At 36.8% G+C, this 17622-nt stretch overlaps 1 protein-coding gene across 1 annotated transcript in view; it reads left to right on the top strand.

Moving 5' to 3' along the window:
- The first annotated feature begins 3765 nt into the window (after window positions 1-3765).
- LOC306874685 (CD48 antigen-like) overlaps window positions 3766-17622 on the top strand; it is a 42659-nt gene continuing 28802 nt past the window's right edge. Inside the window, exon 1 of the mRNA XM_079424892.1 lies at window positions 3766-3905. The gene's annotated coding sequence lies outside the window, so the exon portion shown is untranslated. The remainder of the gene's footprint in view (window positions 3906-17622) is intronic.

Here is a 17622-nt window from a genome sequence, read left to right as displayed (position 1 = left end):
TTATGAATAGAAGGTTAAAAGAACAGCATTGATAATAAATCAACATATTGGAATGATTTCTGAAGGATTATGTGACACTGAAGACTGCCGTAAAGGCTAATAAAAATTAAGGTAACACTATTTTGATAGTCCACTTTAGACATTCTACTAGCAGTAAGTAACTTTGCAACTACATGTCAACTAGCAGTCATTAGAGTATTAGTAGACTGTCTGCTTAATATCTTCTAACACTTTATTTTTATGGGTCCACAACATACAACATACTGACTATTAGAAACTTTGCAAGTATACGTCAACTTCTTCTAGTAACCCTAAACCTACCCTAACGGTCTACTCTGAGAGTTAGTAGATATGTAGTTGCAAATTACTGAGAATTAGTTGACATGTAGTTACAAAGTTACTTATAGTTAGTAGCATGTCTAAAGTGGTCTATCGAAATAAAGTGTAACCAAAATTAAGATTTGCGTCACTGAAATAAATTACATTAAAAAAAGAATCTTTTGAACGGCAGTGTGTATGTATATGTACAGTTGCATGCGAAAGTTTGTGAACCCCTTGCAGAATCTGTGAAAATGTGAATAATTTTAACAAAATAAGAGAGATCATACAAAATGCATGTTATTTTTTATTTAGTACTGTCCTGAGTAAGATATTTTCCATAAAAGATGTTTACATATAGTCCACAAGACAAAGAAATAGCTGAAATTATTAAAATAACCCCATTCAAATGTTTGGGAACCCTTGGTTCTTAATACTGTGTGTGGTTACCTGGATGATCTACGACTGTTTTTTTGTTTTGTGATGGTTGTTCATGAGTCCCTTGTTTGTTCTGAACAGTTCAACTGAGCACTGTTCTTCAGAAAAATCCTCCAGGTCCTGCAGAATCTTCAGTTTTCCAGCATCTTTTGCATATTTGAACCCTTTCCAGCAGTAACTGTATGATTTTGAGATCCACCTTTTCACGCTGAGGATGATTGAGGGACTCAAACACAACAATTAAAAAAGGTTCAAACATTCACTGATGCTCCTGAAGGAAACACGATGCATTAAGAGCCGGGGGTGAAAACTTTTTGAATTTGAAGATCAAGGTAAATTGTACTTAATTTGTCTTCCAGGAAACATGCAAGTAGCTTCTGTTGCTTCCGAAGGGCAGAACTAAATGGAAAAAAAATTATATTTCTACAAAATAAGAAAAATTTGGACATCTTCATTCTGTTCAAAAGTTTTCACCCCTGGCTCTTAATGCATCGTGTTGGCTCAGTCCCTGCCACATTCGTCGAGAGTCGTTGAGCTGGAAATGAGACTCAATTCTCTCTCTGTATCCGTGTTTAGCGGCTCTTACTGCGCGTCGGAGAGCATAGCACGATGCTTTGTACTCGCTCGTATTCCCAGACAGAAGAGCCTCATTGTAAGCGGCAGTGCGTGTGTTAACCGCGGCACGGATTGTTCTGTCCACCCACGGTTTCTGGTTGGAGAATGTCCTTATCGTTATTGTTTCTGTAGCTTGCTCGGTTAGCGTGTTTACAAAGCTTAATGCTACATCCGTGAACTCGCTGACGTCAGAAGAAATTGCCCGGAACACAGCGGCGCCATTTTGTTTTTCACTCCCATCTCATGTGTTTTATACTCAAGTCAGTGTGGAAGAACTTGACTGGTCTGCAGAAAGCCAAGTCCTGATCCCAGCTGAACACCTCTGGTGTGACTTTATATGCAGACCTTGAGCCAAAAACTCATCACCAAACACCAATGACTTGTACATAAGGGTACTGTCATGTTAGACACGTCCAAAACTGTTGGAAATACAATTTTTAAATATGTGAATTATGCTTCCATCTTTGTTGCCACAGTTTTGTTAGTGCCTTTTTCTGTTCTAAAGAAGGGGGTGTCCCAAAACTTTTGTCCTTATAGTGTCTGTACAAGTCATTGGTGTTTGGTGATGAGTTTTCAGCTCAAGGTCTGCAAGGGGTTGTTTTTTCCCTCAAAATGGTCACTGCTCCTCATGTAGTGCAGGAGAGGAGACCATATGGCAGCAATAAAACAAGTACATTATATATACTTATGGATTCAAATAAAATGTCAAAAAACATTAAGCTTGACCATACCCTCCCTGTCTATAATACAGCTCAAAAGTATTAATAAAAACTAATTACTATCCACTATTAAAGAGACCTGAATGAGGTCATTTCTGGTAAATAATGTCACATATGTGTGGAAACTAAATTATTATGGGTGTAAAATGGTTAGTGTGACGGGGTTGAGTTTAGACTGAGGGATGTAACTTTGAAGTCTGTTTTTTTTATATATAAAATATCTTGCATCTTTTTAGAAAAATATTTTTCACAAGAAAGGAACACAAATAAATGAATTATTGCCAATAATTATAGACACTGTGCACATTTTGTTAATACTTTTCTAACTTAGTGAAGTGCCTCGGGGACATGACAAAATGCTTGCTGTATGATGGAAATAAGAAAATATTTTATGCTAAAAATGATAAAGATATTTATTTTATTTTTTTTAATTATAAAGGGCAATTGTGAAAAGCTTTTAAGACTTAATTTTGGTGAACCACCACTTTAAAAATTCTGAAGCTCTGAAATATTACCAAATCACACAAATGACTCATAAACATAATTAAACCTAATGCTATGGCCTGAGCTATTAACCACAACAATGTGACTTTTATGAATATTTTTTGCCTTGCAAATCAGGATTATTATACACTTCCTCTTTCTCTAACAACGCAGTGTCTCCTGAGCTACTGTACAGAAATATTTAGCATACATCTTGTCATTTTCATAAGCCCTAGATAGATAGAGAGAGATAGAGGTCTGGGGGGAAAAAGTTCCTGGGACAAATTGTTCCAGGTTATTTCAGTGGAAAAGTGGATTAAGTGTGTTAGTAAATTTTTCTGTATATTTTGCCACAGTATTTTTGTGAAACAGAACATTTACATCATTAACGAAAGATCAACTTCAACATTTAGTATTATTTTTCAACTTTTTTACAGCTCGTCACCAATCACAAAAAGTAATCCAACTTAACTTTATAGCATCTTCTTCTTTAATAATGCATAAGTGTTTATACTGAAACACTATTGTAAGCACTGAAAGAGAAAAGCAAGAGTCAAGAACCCAATTAAAACAAACACTGATCACAATAATGGTGCTTTGTTGAAATTTCAACATTTTTCAACATTAATTGCAGGTGCAAACGTGATATTAATTCAATGCCATTACCATTGACAAATCAACTATTTTTAACATTGATTCAATGGTTTTCACCTGCTCTCTTGCCATCTGGGAAAGTATCAACCATATGACTCGTCATGCAGAAAAACAGGATTGTGATACACACCCTCTTCTATGGCTTGGCAAAGGACCAAAAGACACACAGTGTGAACCTGAGCTCCTGTGCAGAACAATTTAATACATTCATGTTTTTAAAAGCTCAGTAATGAGCACACATGACCAGTAGACACGGTTAATAAACACAACATTTATCACAAGCAATAAATAAAGACAATTTACAATGACAAAATGTGGGCTTTGTACATAAAGCAAAATGGTTTTAAACATCTGGAGGTATTAAACGGATTTAGTTTGTTTTGCAATTTGCAAAGATTTCATTTACACACACACACTCACAAGCACAAACATTACATGTATCTACTGTACACAAATCCATTACCATAGTGCATTTGCAATATTTACATAACCAGCCAAGCTGGTTCAGTCACCACTGAGAACATAACTATTTGGTTGCACCTTAACTTCAGTTGTGACTTTAGGAGGTAGAGAGGAAAACAGCTCCACAATATGGATTATCTTGTCTTTATGGAGAATCACTGTGTAGGACAACTAGGACCGCCCAGCAGCAGAGATGAACCAGGATAAAGACTACAGGTGATGCCTCAGCTCACTCATACTAAATCAGAGAACTCATTGAGAAATATGCATATTTACTATCAATGCTGCCCAAATGTTCAGTATTAGACTTTACTGATGACTGAAGTTTTCAATCAAACCTTCTGTCTGGTATTCTCTTACTGTCTGAACTTCAAGCTGATGAGTCTGACTGTATAAGAAGCTGTGGATCTTAAAGGGGTCATATGATTTCAAGTTTTCCTTTCTCTTTGGGGCGTTACAAGCTGTTTGTGCATAGATAAGGTCTCTGAAGATGCAAAGACTAAAGTCTCAAAACCAAAGAGATATTCTTTATAAAAGTTCAAACTCAACCATGCCCCCCTAAAACGGCTCATTCAAACACTCCCCCACATGTCTACGTCACGGTGTGGGAAGATTTACAAAACACCGCCCAAACATATATGCAAAGAAAGGTGGCGGAACTTTTATTCTCGCTGTAGTATTGTTACTGCCGCCGGCGCCATGTCCTGGAGACTGTGTTTCGTTGTGAAAGCGAAAGTACTTTGTTTGGGCTTCCAAAAGAGAACACAACTAGAAATCAGTGGTCAAGCTGTATTTACAACACTGTTCCAGAACAGGGCAGCATTTCCCAAAAGCATCGTAACCTTTAAAGGTGCCATAGAATGAAAAACTGTCTTTACCCTGGCATATTTAAATAATAACAGTTCTGTACATGGAAATGACATACAGTGAGCCTCAAACACCATAGTTTTCTCCTTCATATGTAAATCACGTGATTAAAAAAGACCACTGAAAAACAGGCGAATCAGAACATAACACCGACTGTGACGCAACAGTCGGGATCACTACGCCCCCAACATTTGCATAAACCCGCCCTTGTTCTAAGCCGGCCGAACCATCAGAAGCTCTGCAGGTATTGTAAATAAACAAGCGCGGACAACAGCGAAAATAACAAAATAAATGTTATGTTCCAGGCCGTGCAGGGGGTGTGAAGTGCAGGGATGGGTTGGTGTCTGTATTCAGAAAGGCACAGAATGCAAATAACGCGAGCCACTAAAGGGACATGGTTAGCTCCTTGCTAGCGGTAGCCTGTTACAGTACATACGATTTCACTCTCAGTAAGGAGAGATGAGGATGATGGCGAATGACTTACAGATCCTGAGCACCACTGACAAGCATCTGATCTTGTGAAATGTGTGGTAAGTACTGTTGCTCCATAATGTAAACATAGTTTGTGTGATCGCGTCTCTTGAAAGTGAACTATAACGCGATCGATGGATCGTTCAAAAGCAGTTTCAATGCCTCGCATATTAATAACGGCTCCCTGATGCCCGCGTTTTATATACAGTATAATTACCCGACGATATAACTGTGAGAGAAAGTATTTAAATATATATTTTCCTCCCTGTGCTTCCTTCTTGCTGATGAGCCGTACTGTGAAACAGCCAATCAGAGCAGAGCTCATTATTATTCATGACCCTGCCAAATAAGCCAATAACAGACCGTTTCATTCTAGGGAGAAATCCTAGGGTTGTAAATGGACATGTAAAATCGTTTCTGGAGATTTTTTTGCCCTTACCTAAGCCATATACCATCTATGTAGATATCAGAGAACAATTTAAAATACTGTATCAAATGCATTCTATGGCACCTTTAAGTAGCGCTAGAAAATCATCGTAGATCTACGAGTACTCAGGAGTAATGGTAAAGCCCTGCGTGCATCGTAAGAAGACAGAATTATGAGGTCACCTGCAGGACAATCGGCAGATAACACCGTTAACTTTATTCAACTGCAATGTGATTATAATTAAAGCTTTTGATTGTACTTTATTGTACACTTTATTACTTGTTTATATATATATATATATATATATATATAAAAAAGGAAGTACAATAATTAAAAAGAGTAGAAAACATACAAATACACATCTAAATTAAATGACTGAACAACAACAAAAAAAAAAGAATAAAAGGAGTAATGTAGGAAATACACTTCAAAGACTGGGAAAAATAGGGAGAAACTCAAAAAAAATCTGTCAATGGCTTTCTGACGTGCACGAAAACCAGCCATGTAGCTATTGGATGCGGAAATAACATCTCTACACATATATATAATAATATATATTATTATATATAGTGTTGCAGGCCCCGGTTCAGGAGACCCAGCTGACAGATTACTGTGATATCTGTAAAACAGGATTCAAAGAAAGAGACAAGAGAGTCGCGTCTGCTCTGATACAGCTCCTCTGCAGATATTTTTATTTTATACACAATAAGTCAATTTTAGCACAACAGTTGCTTTTACAGCATTAATTCACATTCTTTTGTCTGTCTCATCACATCACTTTTGTCACCAACATCAAAATAAATCACTTTCAGAATCAGAAGTCTCATTTCTTCACTTTACCATCTTTAGTTAAGATTTAACTTATATAAGTATTATATTTTATAAACAGTAATAGAAATATTCATTAACACAATGATATTTAATATGAATGTACTATACTGGGAAAGACTGTTTTCCAAAAGGCACTCGCTTTTTAAAACAGTTGTGAAACACAATTCACTCTTTTACCTCCACAGGAATGGATATTAATGAATACAGAAAGATTCAGTAACTTTCTATGCTTCCCTCAGTGCCTGGTCACGTGACTGGCAAGCGCGGCAAATGTGATCACAGAGTGAGCTTCAAAGATACACTTAACTCTACCTATTCACTCATTAACACGAGCAAACAAACTTTTTATGATCAAACAACTATTAATACAATACTAGTTCGATTATAATGACCACTGGAGCATAACTTAACTTATTTTCTTCACGTTATAGACAGCATACATCAAGACGAACAAAACGTTATCATATAAACACATTTAACATTTTACATTCTCCATACGTTTACCAAACGTGGTAATAGTGCAATTGCTGTGGTATTTTTCAAGGGTTTCTCTTTTGTATATCCATATTTTTACCTGTAAAACAGGATTCAAAGAAAGAGACAAGAGAGTCGCGTCTGCTCTGATACAGCTCCTCTGCAGATATGAGGAAGCATGCGCAGTTCCGTTCGCGACTCTCCAGCCAGAATGTCAAAATAAGAGTCCTTTTTTCATTTGCATTTCAACACTGCATAAAAAAAACTAATGCAATAACTGTATACATATACATATTCAGAAAAGGAAAAAAAACACAATTGTGAACATACTTTGTGTGTATCACACTAGCATATTAATATTAAACGTATAACTATATTATAATTATACTGTGTTTATATTATATTATATCCGAGCTGTCTGGAACGTAGCATTAGGTTAACATTTCAATAAACGAGCGTGTACAATTACGAGCCATTCTATAAATTGACATTTCAGCACTTGACCAACAGATAGTGACTCCTAAGTAGCACTTAAAGCAGGGCTACGTGTGATTGTGTTAAGAGCATTTTTGGGAAACGCACATGAAACAAAAACAAACGTTCGTAAAATGACTCGTAGAAAACGCTGAAGTGCTAAGACCAATCGTTATCGGGAAACCCAGGGCAGGTCAGCACAGTCTGGCGATTCTGACTCACAGCCTGTAAGTACGTTTTCTTATTTAAAGAATTTGCCACTGACGATTCAAACGTGAGTTTTGCATTACACCAAATACACAACATAATGTTCTTTTTAGCAACGTCATATGACCCCTTTAAGGTTTTGTAAAACAATTCAGTTAAAGTGGATGTCAAAAAAGGAGAGTTCACCCAAGGGAAATTCTGTCATCATTTACTCAGCCTTTCCTCTGTGGAAAGCATCAAAAATATTTAGAAGATTGCTTAAGCTGTATTTGTCCATACAATTAAGTTTCAAGCTCCAAAAAGAACATAAATGTAGCATAAAAGTGATTTATACATCTCCAGTGGTTTAATCAAATGAATGATGAACAGGCTGAAAAGTCATTGTTTACTTTCAAAGCAAATCAAATCGTTGATTAACTCATGTATACAAAGCCCAAATATGTCAAAAGCATAAACCCTCATTTAAAGAGTTGTTAACCCAATCAATGTTTATATCTGAATAAAAACCTGAATGACATCTCTCTGTCATATAAATCCATCTATCCTCAGAAGACTTGGATTAAACTTGATTCACATGGATTACTTTTAACTCTTTATGTTCTTTTTGAAGCTTGTTCTTTGTCTAGGCTTTCATTTTGAACCTAACGAGTAGCCTATTAAAACTATTAACACAGAATGCTTTCTTGCATTTACAACTGTGTTTGCTTTATTCCTTTAATGCTTCTTTCAATGCTTACTTATTATAACCTAAAAAACAAGTATAGCACACATACCGTCTCTGACATGTCTGTTAATGAGCAAGTCATTCTGTTGTGTAGAAATACAGAGGAAGTGTTACAGGAATTATTTTAGTTACGTATTGCAGATGAACAAATTACACCCTAAAAAAACTACATCACACAGAAATCTCTGTGAAATCGAGTTACCATTAAATGCGTCCTCTATCACATCCCAGTGATGTTGCTGTGAAACCAATCATCATTAGTCCAATAAAAATACACTCCACGATGTGTTTTCACTTCCACTCGTCAATAATGTGATCAGCTTGACAGACGCAACCCATCGTGTGGAAGATAAAAGTGTGGAAGTGAGCGTGGCTCCGCCCCCTGACCAGCGCAAGGGCTGATGGGATTTGTAGTCAAGTTTACTAGGTAAATGCTTTTGACCAGTCTCAGATCCCAGAACATTGGCAAATGTTCAAAAACAAAGGCTACATAACCTTAAAAGTAGGATAAGTGAATAAAACTGTACCTGTAGGCAACAGGATTCATAAAACTGAGGTACAGTGTATTTTATAGAAAGTAAAATGAGAATTCCTGCAGTCATCTTGAAATGACAAATTAATTGAAATAAACAAGGAACAGAAAACACTTTTGAGTTATTACCGATTACATCATGAACTTGTCTTACACTGATGATGTTTGACGGCAAAAAAAAAAATTCCATTGTTCAGAAAAGTTAACGATGTGGTAGATCTGTTTATTTGTAAACAATAATAAACACCAGTAAACAAAGATGATCAAACAACTCTCTGTTCAATAACCTGATGGGTTGTGTGAATCATGCACATTAATATGCATTAGGAAAGTAGATATAAGGTCCAAGTTTGACTTTGTGTTGAGGTGAAGGAGGCTTATTCTACTCTAACAGTGACACCTAGTGAACCATTTTAATGAGATTAGATTTGAAGTTTGAGTTTGTGGCATAAAACAAGAATTTATGCATCTTTATATCAAGTCAAGTTTATGCAGTGTTCAGGACTGAGTACAGTAGAGACACTTTCTGCTTTTTTATTACTACACAAAAACTAGATGCTGAAATGAAGTGATTTTTCACATGATATTTATTTTGCTTGTGTACTAAAATATCATAAATTGATAATAGCCATAAGTAGTTTATATTTTCCACTATTAGCTCATAAACCTGAGGTGAATTTTTGTCTGAGCTGTACCCATATGGTGTACAATTGAAACAGTAGCATGGTACAGTTGAGACACCCCAATGTAATAAATAATGAATTGCAAATGTAATAAATTACAAAATTACCGTTTTAAATAATTACAGCTTAAAAATAAATTAGCTTTTTTTAATTTAGGATTCAGTTAAACGAAACAGGAACAAATATTACAAACAGTACACATGTAAACATAACAGTAAAAAATATAAATAACCCTAAACCTACACATCACTCGAAACTTTCTGCATTTTTACATTTTCAGTCATTCTGTATGATTTATAAGCTTGTTTCATCATGGGTACCTAAAAAATATTTAAAAGCCAAAGTGTAAGAAAGTTGTGCACATCCCACAAACCCAAATAGGGTTCAGGTGGACAAAAAAAAAAAAAAAAAAAAAAGGGACAAATGTAATATCCGCAAACTGAATTAACTGCTCCATAAAATTATATATTTTTTTATTGCAACGTTTCAATCAAATCTTCATCAGGCACAAATAACAACAACAACAAAAAAAATTTGCAACTTTCTTAATGTAAAACTTGCATTTTTACATTTTCAATCATTCTGTATGATTTATAAGCTTGTTTCATCACGGGGACCTAAAAAATATTCCCATAAGGTTAGAATTTACTGGTATTGCTATACTTGGTCCCCATAATGTAGGTAGTACCAGTACACAAACACACAGCCTCTGTATGCATTTTATTTTCTATGATTGAACGGTTATGTATACAGTACATAGCAAACTATAAAGTGTGTCTCAACTGTACCCACTTTAACACCTTGTATATTTCTTAAAATGCTACGTAATCCTTTTAACATTCGTGTTAGAAAATATGTCCAGTAATAGACAGTTGAAATATCACAACTATTTTTTTTAACATAATTTGCGTAGCATGTGTGTAAATGTGACTTTTATCCTATTATCATAACACTGTACAACTAAACAGCACGTGAAGCAATAGGACACCGATCCGGGTACCGCTGATACACTGTGTCTCAACCCCACAGACATGCTCACACATTTCTCTAGATTATTAAAAGACCTTGCATGGCACAATGTCATAAAATATGTATATTTTAGAGCACAGAGTAACGTTTGCAATGATGTATATTAAGTTTAACAATCATAAAAGAACAATAAGATATTCATTGTGGAAGGGACATGGTGAAATGAAAATCTCACCTTGGAAAAAAGACTTTTGCTGATATCTTCAGAGTGGAAAGACGCACATATTTCAAATTTCCCACGATCAAAGAGAACACGAATACACATGTGCAGTAAAGAATGTTGTATTGAGTTGTAAGTAACAGATAACACACCAGTAAATAGAAAGATGATCCAGCAACTACTGATAAAAGCCTGTGATGAGCCGTGTGAATTCAGTTTTAAATCCACAATGACGATATTCTGGTCTGACAGTGACTAGTGATCATAACTGGACTTGCTGTACCTCGGTTAGATGGCATAACAGAATTACACACTACATTTGCATGAAGCAGGTTTTTACAAACTGGGGCTCGGATCACCTCAGTGCTTTGAGTTTGAAAGTTTGAGTTGACGTAAAAGGCACAAAGATGTTCCTGAGAAATTGACAGAGGAAGTAAGATAAGGCTACAAAGCAGGACCTGAAGTGATAATGATATAAAATGAGTTTATTTAATAATCTTAGTTGTGTACGTCTCCATACTCGATCAGACTTCGTCTGAACTTCATCTTGTACCAGCACCAATCCAACAATGGAAAATCACTGCTTCACAACATGCAAAGTAAATCATGCTAACATGCTAAAACATCTTTACACTTCACCACTTCAACAACAACTACATGCTGAGCAAGCATTCAGGCAAGGCTTTTTCAGTTTATTTTACTGTGCAGTAATTGACAGTACCTGTGCTTACATACTGAATTCACAAATATTATTTACAGTCTCCACGCCTGTCCATTAACAGACACTCACCTGCAAAATGACTCCTGATTCCCAAAAAGAGGGTTTTGTAGCCGTGTTTTGAACTGGTCTCACTGCGGCGGAGCTAGAATAGTCTACTAGCGGTGTACACTATTTGTTAGCTTTTGTGTGTCATCTGGCCGAAGTTTGATTTTGACAGAAGAGAATATGATTTTGACTGAAATATTTGAGTTTGACACGGAAGTTTGAAATTGTGTGTATTTATAAGATGTTGCTTATTTGTCAGAAAGCAGCTGATCAAAATCACTTAAACGCTGCATATTATGAACAGACAATTTTCTGCAGAATCTTTGCCATGGGACAGCAATAAGGCTCACAGACATGTCTTTATTAGCATTAATCATCACAAGTTAATGTCACATCAAAGACGCATTCGGAGAAGTAAACAAAGAACTGTGGTGGACTCAATAGAGTAGAGCCTGGACTCACACCCAGTAGAGCCTGAATAGCTGGCAGCCCGGCAGTGCTTACAAGGAAAGACAAAAGCACTCAGGTCACAGCAGCTGTTAGGAGCCTGCCCAGACTTCAAGGTTTTATGAGCCCAATCCAATAAGCACAACTGTACAATTCAGATACATCACAGAGATAAAGTCATAGTCATTATGATCATAAACACTTGAACACTTAAAAGACTGGAAGACTGTCATTGATTCAGGCACAGCCTTTTTACACATGAAGCATTTTCATGAGTTTCTGAGACGCTGCTCAAGGTGGCGGTTATGAAGACATCATGACACACACACAAACACACACACATACACACACACAGGATACACATTTAAGAGTAAGAGCATATTTGGTAATCACATACCAGACGAGAAGCATAGGACAACTCGCAGGTACTGCACCCAGTTCAAGACAGCACTCCAAAAGAGTTAAATGTTCACTTCAGGAATGAACAAAGTTGCGTCGATGAGTTTGAAGCTCAGTGTTTGACAAAAAGACACTGAATATAAAGCATACAGACAGAAAGACAAATGTTTTGCTGAAAGATGCACAATATACAAACTTCCAGCCTAGGATGAAGTCATTAGGAACATTAACAGTAACGTGGGACAAATCTAATGTGATTTTATGGTAAACTATGTGAGTGGCATGGCAGGATATCTGCTGTTATGTTCCCACTAAAGTCTAATGTCCAATGTTAAAATCAAACCCATGCACTTGGACACAAGCATCTATAAGAAACATGGCCAGACAAATGATCAGGAAATACAGGTGAATATATACTCAGGTAAACAAAATAACGGGGGAGGGGGGAGCTAATGAGTCACTATGACAAACAAATAGGGGTAACTAGGGCAACAAACGGGAACAGAGGAACCAGAAGTAAACAGGAAGGGTGGAGCACAGAATAGAAAATATTTCAACTTAACTCCTTCAACGCAAAACAGGAAACGCAAGACTGTCATTATAACAATAACATTTGTTCTGTTAACAAGGAGAATTTCACCTTTGTTGTAAATTAGAGGGTATTAGTCAGCAGCTGAGTTTAGTGATGAGAGACTGAGACTGAAGATGAGCAGTAGATGAGAAATGCTGTTCATTTCTCCTGATATCTAATTGATTTTTCTGCACTCTTTCTTACAGAGTTTACCACAGTAATCACAGCTGCCCTCCCCTTACATTCATATTTTTGACAGGTTTCGTTGGATGCTGCTGAAATCTTCACTTTTACCATTACATCTGAATCTCTTTCCCAGGTGACCTTTTCATAAATGATTTTGCAAAGTTTCATTCATTCATGAGAGGTTTGTGAAGAACAATGCATTTCGATACTCTGATGAAAGGACATGTGTGAACTAGTGGTCCTTTATCATCCAGCATCTTCTCTGGAGTGTCAGCCATAACACTGTATGCTGCAGATGATTGACAAAACCTTTAGTGTACTCACTCACTGTTTCATCCTCCTTCTGTACACAACAAGTGATGCTTGACCAGTCTGCCTTTGAACAAATAATGTTCTGTAACACTCTCAGGACTGCTTCTCTCAATTCAAAGACGACACTATGACATTATTAGCAGAAACTATTGAGCTAATTAATGAGGTCATGGGTGAACATGATAATGAGACAGACTAAGAAACTAGGTCAACATGGAATCCCGGACATGATGTAATGTTTAATGCACTTTAGGTTGTTCATAACTCCTTGTCTTATATCTGGTCTTATAATATCCTGTTGCATCTGTTGGGGCTTTACATGAAAAAAATAAAACAAATCAAGCTGAATCAGTTAGGTATTTTAATTTATGGACATGGCAATTATAAACAAATAGAAAGAAATAAAACACAAACTAGATGTAATGACATATCCAGTGGAATATCTGTGGTGAACCAGTATATGGCAACGCCTCGCTCTATATCTATCGGTGTGGACGAAGATGTGCCACAATGTGACTGGATATGGTGAACATGAGCTAATGATTAGAAACATCAGATAAGATGCTAAAACAACAGCCAGACCCCTTACAGGGCAAGAAAAGAGACCATTTGCACACCTCTGCATAAGAGAGGACTGAACCACCAAACCCACTCCTCAGTTTAGGCGAAGACTGCTATAAAAATTACTAGGACCTCCGGATGTAGCAGAAACAAAGAAAGGACACAAACATCTGTCCAAATACATTCATACCTGAATTCAGAGACCTCAGAATGTCATAAACTGCAACACATCAACTACATCCTCAAGCTAAGTTTAAGTTAATGGTTATTTAGGCTACTGTTAACACAACAGTTCATGGGACAGATTTATTAACACATTAAAGCAGCGGTGGCCAATCCTGTTCCTGGAGATATGCCAACACAGCTGTCTGTCATTATCAAATGCTCTTAATTAGCTGGTTCAGTTGTGTTTGTTTAGGGTTGGAGCTGAACAGGAAGGTAGATCTCCAGGGGGCTGTTCCATAAAAGACGCTAAGAAAAGCGGGGATTAAAGTCCAAAACCTGACTTGAAATAACCTAACAAATCAATCGGGACTAAAGCGGTTCCATAAACGACAATTCAAGTTCACGCAATCTGACTAATGCTATCCAGGTTCAGTGAGTCTGGATAATGTGATGTACACGCTTATTCTGAAGCAGCCCTTAATGTCGATCATGGATCAAATCGATCCACCGTAGCAAACAGCGAATATTTGTGCTGTTTAACGCATTTGAAACATTGTGTTTTCCTCAGTGCATAACTGATACGTCACAGGTATATTTTTTACATCTGTAAATGTCAGAGAGTCATGCATATATATCCATTTAGCTGTCAGGAGTGGGCGGGGCTTATGCGAGAGAACGAGCGCTGCGGCGCGCATGCGCGCTACACAGACAGAGCAGAATAGAATACTAGCGCAAGAATTCTGAATAAAATATACATTCTGCTAAAATATTTGTTGTTGGACATTAAATGTGACACATAGAATTTTACTACATATAAGTGTATTTTTATGATAGCAGCAACTGTTAATCACTAGCTCAAATGAGTTAAATGTGTGTTCCTCTTATCAGTTAAAATGTACTCTGATTTCTATTATAAATTTACATTTTTAATTCAGTGATTTTAACTTTTGATTGTGTTTTTATGCTTTAATGCTTTAAAGAGCCATTTTAGATTGTAATGTTTTAATGTTCTAATAACCATAAAAGGTACATTTTCTCACAACTATAAACACAGTCGCAAAACTGCTCACCCACAAACTTTAGACTTCCAGGTCAAAATCAAATATTTATGTCAAAAACATTATTTTTTATCAAAATCTAATCTTTGGCCTCAGATGACACACAAACCTGTGAAATACACAGACTACTGCACTGCCTGGTGACCACTAGTGAGATCAGTTCAAAACACTGTTACAAACACCTCCTTTTGGGAATCAGGAACCATTTTGCAAGTCAATGTCTATTAGAGGGGTATTTATACATAAATATAGGGGTGCAGATGCAGTGAAATTCAGCAAGGCAAGGCCAATTTTATTTTTAGAGCACAAGTTTAACACAGCCGCAGTTGATCCAAAGTGCTTTACAATAAAAATAAATCAGAATTTAAGAGAAAAGAGAAAAAAAGAAATTAAAAACAAGTATCAAAAACAATTAAAATGTAATAATACATAAAACACCAATTCAACTGTTTAAAGTACATACACAGCATTACTCAAATGCTAGAGAGTAAAAATATGTCTTTACCCTGGTTTTAAAAGCATCCAGTGATGGAAATATTCAAAGGTAGACTGTTCCACAGCTTTGGAGCAACTACTGAGAAAGTTTGATCACCTTTTTATTTATAATGAGAACGGGGTACAGATAAAAGAAACTGATCACTAGATCTTAATGACTTAGAGGCTGTATATGGCCTAATAAGATCACAAATATAATCCAGAGCAGAATTATGCAATGCCCTGTATGCAAAAAGAAGAATCTTAAAGTCGACTAAATTTTATAGGGAGCCAGTGCAATGAGACAAGGACAGGGGAGATATGATCCCTTTTCTTAGTTCATGTTAAGAATCTGGCTGCTGCATTTTGAACCATCTGTAACCGAGACAGTGTAGATTGAGGTAGGCCAATGTACAAAGAGCTACAGTAATCCAACTGAGAGTAAATTAGTGCATGAATTACAATTTCAAGGTCTTTACTAGAAAGAAAGTGTTTCACTTTTGCCGCTGATCTAAGATGAAAAAGATACTCTTTACAACTGCATTTACATGCTTGTCAAATTGAGGATCAAAATGGACTCCAATATTTTTTGCATGACTGTTATTTCTTAAGAAACCTAACTGTGCATTACCCAGTAGAAGCACTTTGGTTTTATTTTCATTCACTTGCCGAGATTTCTTTTTTATTTGTTAGTCTCAAATCTAAAAGTATCAGGATAGCAGATGAACCAGAATCAATGGACAGCAGAATGTCGTTTTTATAACCTTCAGCAATGCCAACTAAGTTTAAGTTTAAGTTGTGACGTATTGTCAAGTATGGTGACCCATACTCGAAATTGGTGCTCTGCGTTTAACCCATCCAAGTGCACACACACAGCAGTGAGTAGTGAACAAATCCACACACACACACACACACACACCGTGAACACACACCCGGAGCAGTGGGCAGCCATGCTGCAGCGCCCGGGGAGCAATTGGGGGTTCGGTACCTTGCTCAAGGGCACCTCAGTCGTGGTATTGGACCTCAGCGCTGGACATTCCCTCCCCCCACCTACAATTCCTGCCGGCCGGGGGCTCGAACTCGCAACCTTTCGATTACGAGTCCGACTCTCTAACCATTAGGCCACGACTTCCCCACTCAGTGATATGCAGCATTCTAGAACCAGACTGAAACAGGTCTAGAATATTAAAAGTGTCCAGGTGTACCTCCAGTGGGGTCAAGATGAACGCCTTTCAATAGGAGCTGTTTCTGGAAATACCCCATTTATTATAGAGATGTTTATACCAGCTAAGAGGGTGGGGCTGATTGTGTCTAAAACCTCTCCAAACAGATGACCAGGCAATACATCTGACAAGAACCAATGGAGATCTACACTTTTGGAGGGAAAGTTTACAACCCTTTGTCTCCGAGCATGGTATTTTCCATATGTAACTGGATTGGTTGTCCATACACAAACTTTTAAAGATTCTTAGATCACTATTATGTTGCATAGGTATCAACATATACTATTCTCTCTCGTTTATATAAGCAAAATACGAATCCTTTGGGCAATAAAACTAGTGTTACCAGATTATTTGTCTTTGGTTGCCATGGAACCAGAGGCCTGTTCTGCCTTTTTTGAGGTGTTAGTTGCATTTCATGGGGAAGGGTCCATTGGCTCTCATAGTTGGCTTGTTGGTTTTAAGGATTATTTGTTAAATGTAACAAATAATTGTGTGTCTGCTTGGTCCAGTCGTTACAAATGTGTCTTTGTTTTGAAAGCTGAATGAATAGTTTGTGAATTAAGAAAAATTGTAAAGAATGAGGGGATAGTTCAAACATTTCCTATCATGTTTGGACTCTATTTATTCTCCATGATGATGGAAATAATTTACGTGTGGTTTGGTCAAGAAATATTGTATGTGTAAGATGTTAAAGACACATTTTGTACTCCATACTTTACATCTACCAGTGGAAAATGCCACCTGAACGACTGCAAGTGTAAGGGTGGTTTCTCTGAAGCCTGAGTCATTGTTTCCTTACTCAGCTCTGTGGTGCTATTTATGAACAGGATTTGTTGCAGTTGAATAGTTATAGCAGTGGTTTAAGTTTTTGATCATTTTACAGGGGCATAGA

This window comes from Barbus barbus (assembly GCF_936440315.1).
Source record: "Barbus barbus genome assembly, chromosome: 9".
Taxonomy (NCBI): Eukaryota; Metazoa; Chordata; class Actinopteri; order Cypriniformes; family Cyprinidae; genus Barbus; species Barbus barbus.
This window is presented reverse-complemented; position numbering and strand designations above follow the sequence as displayed.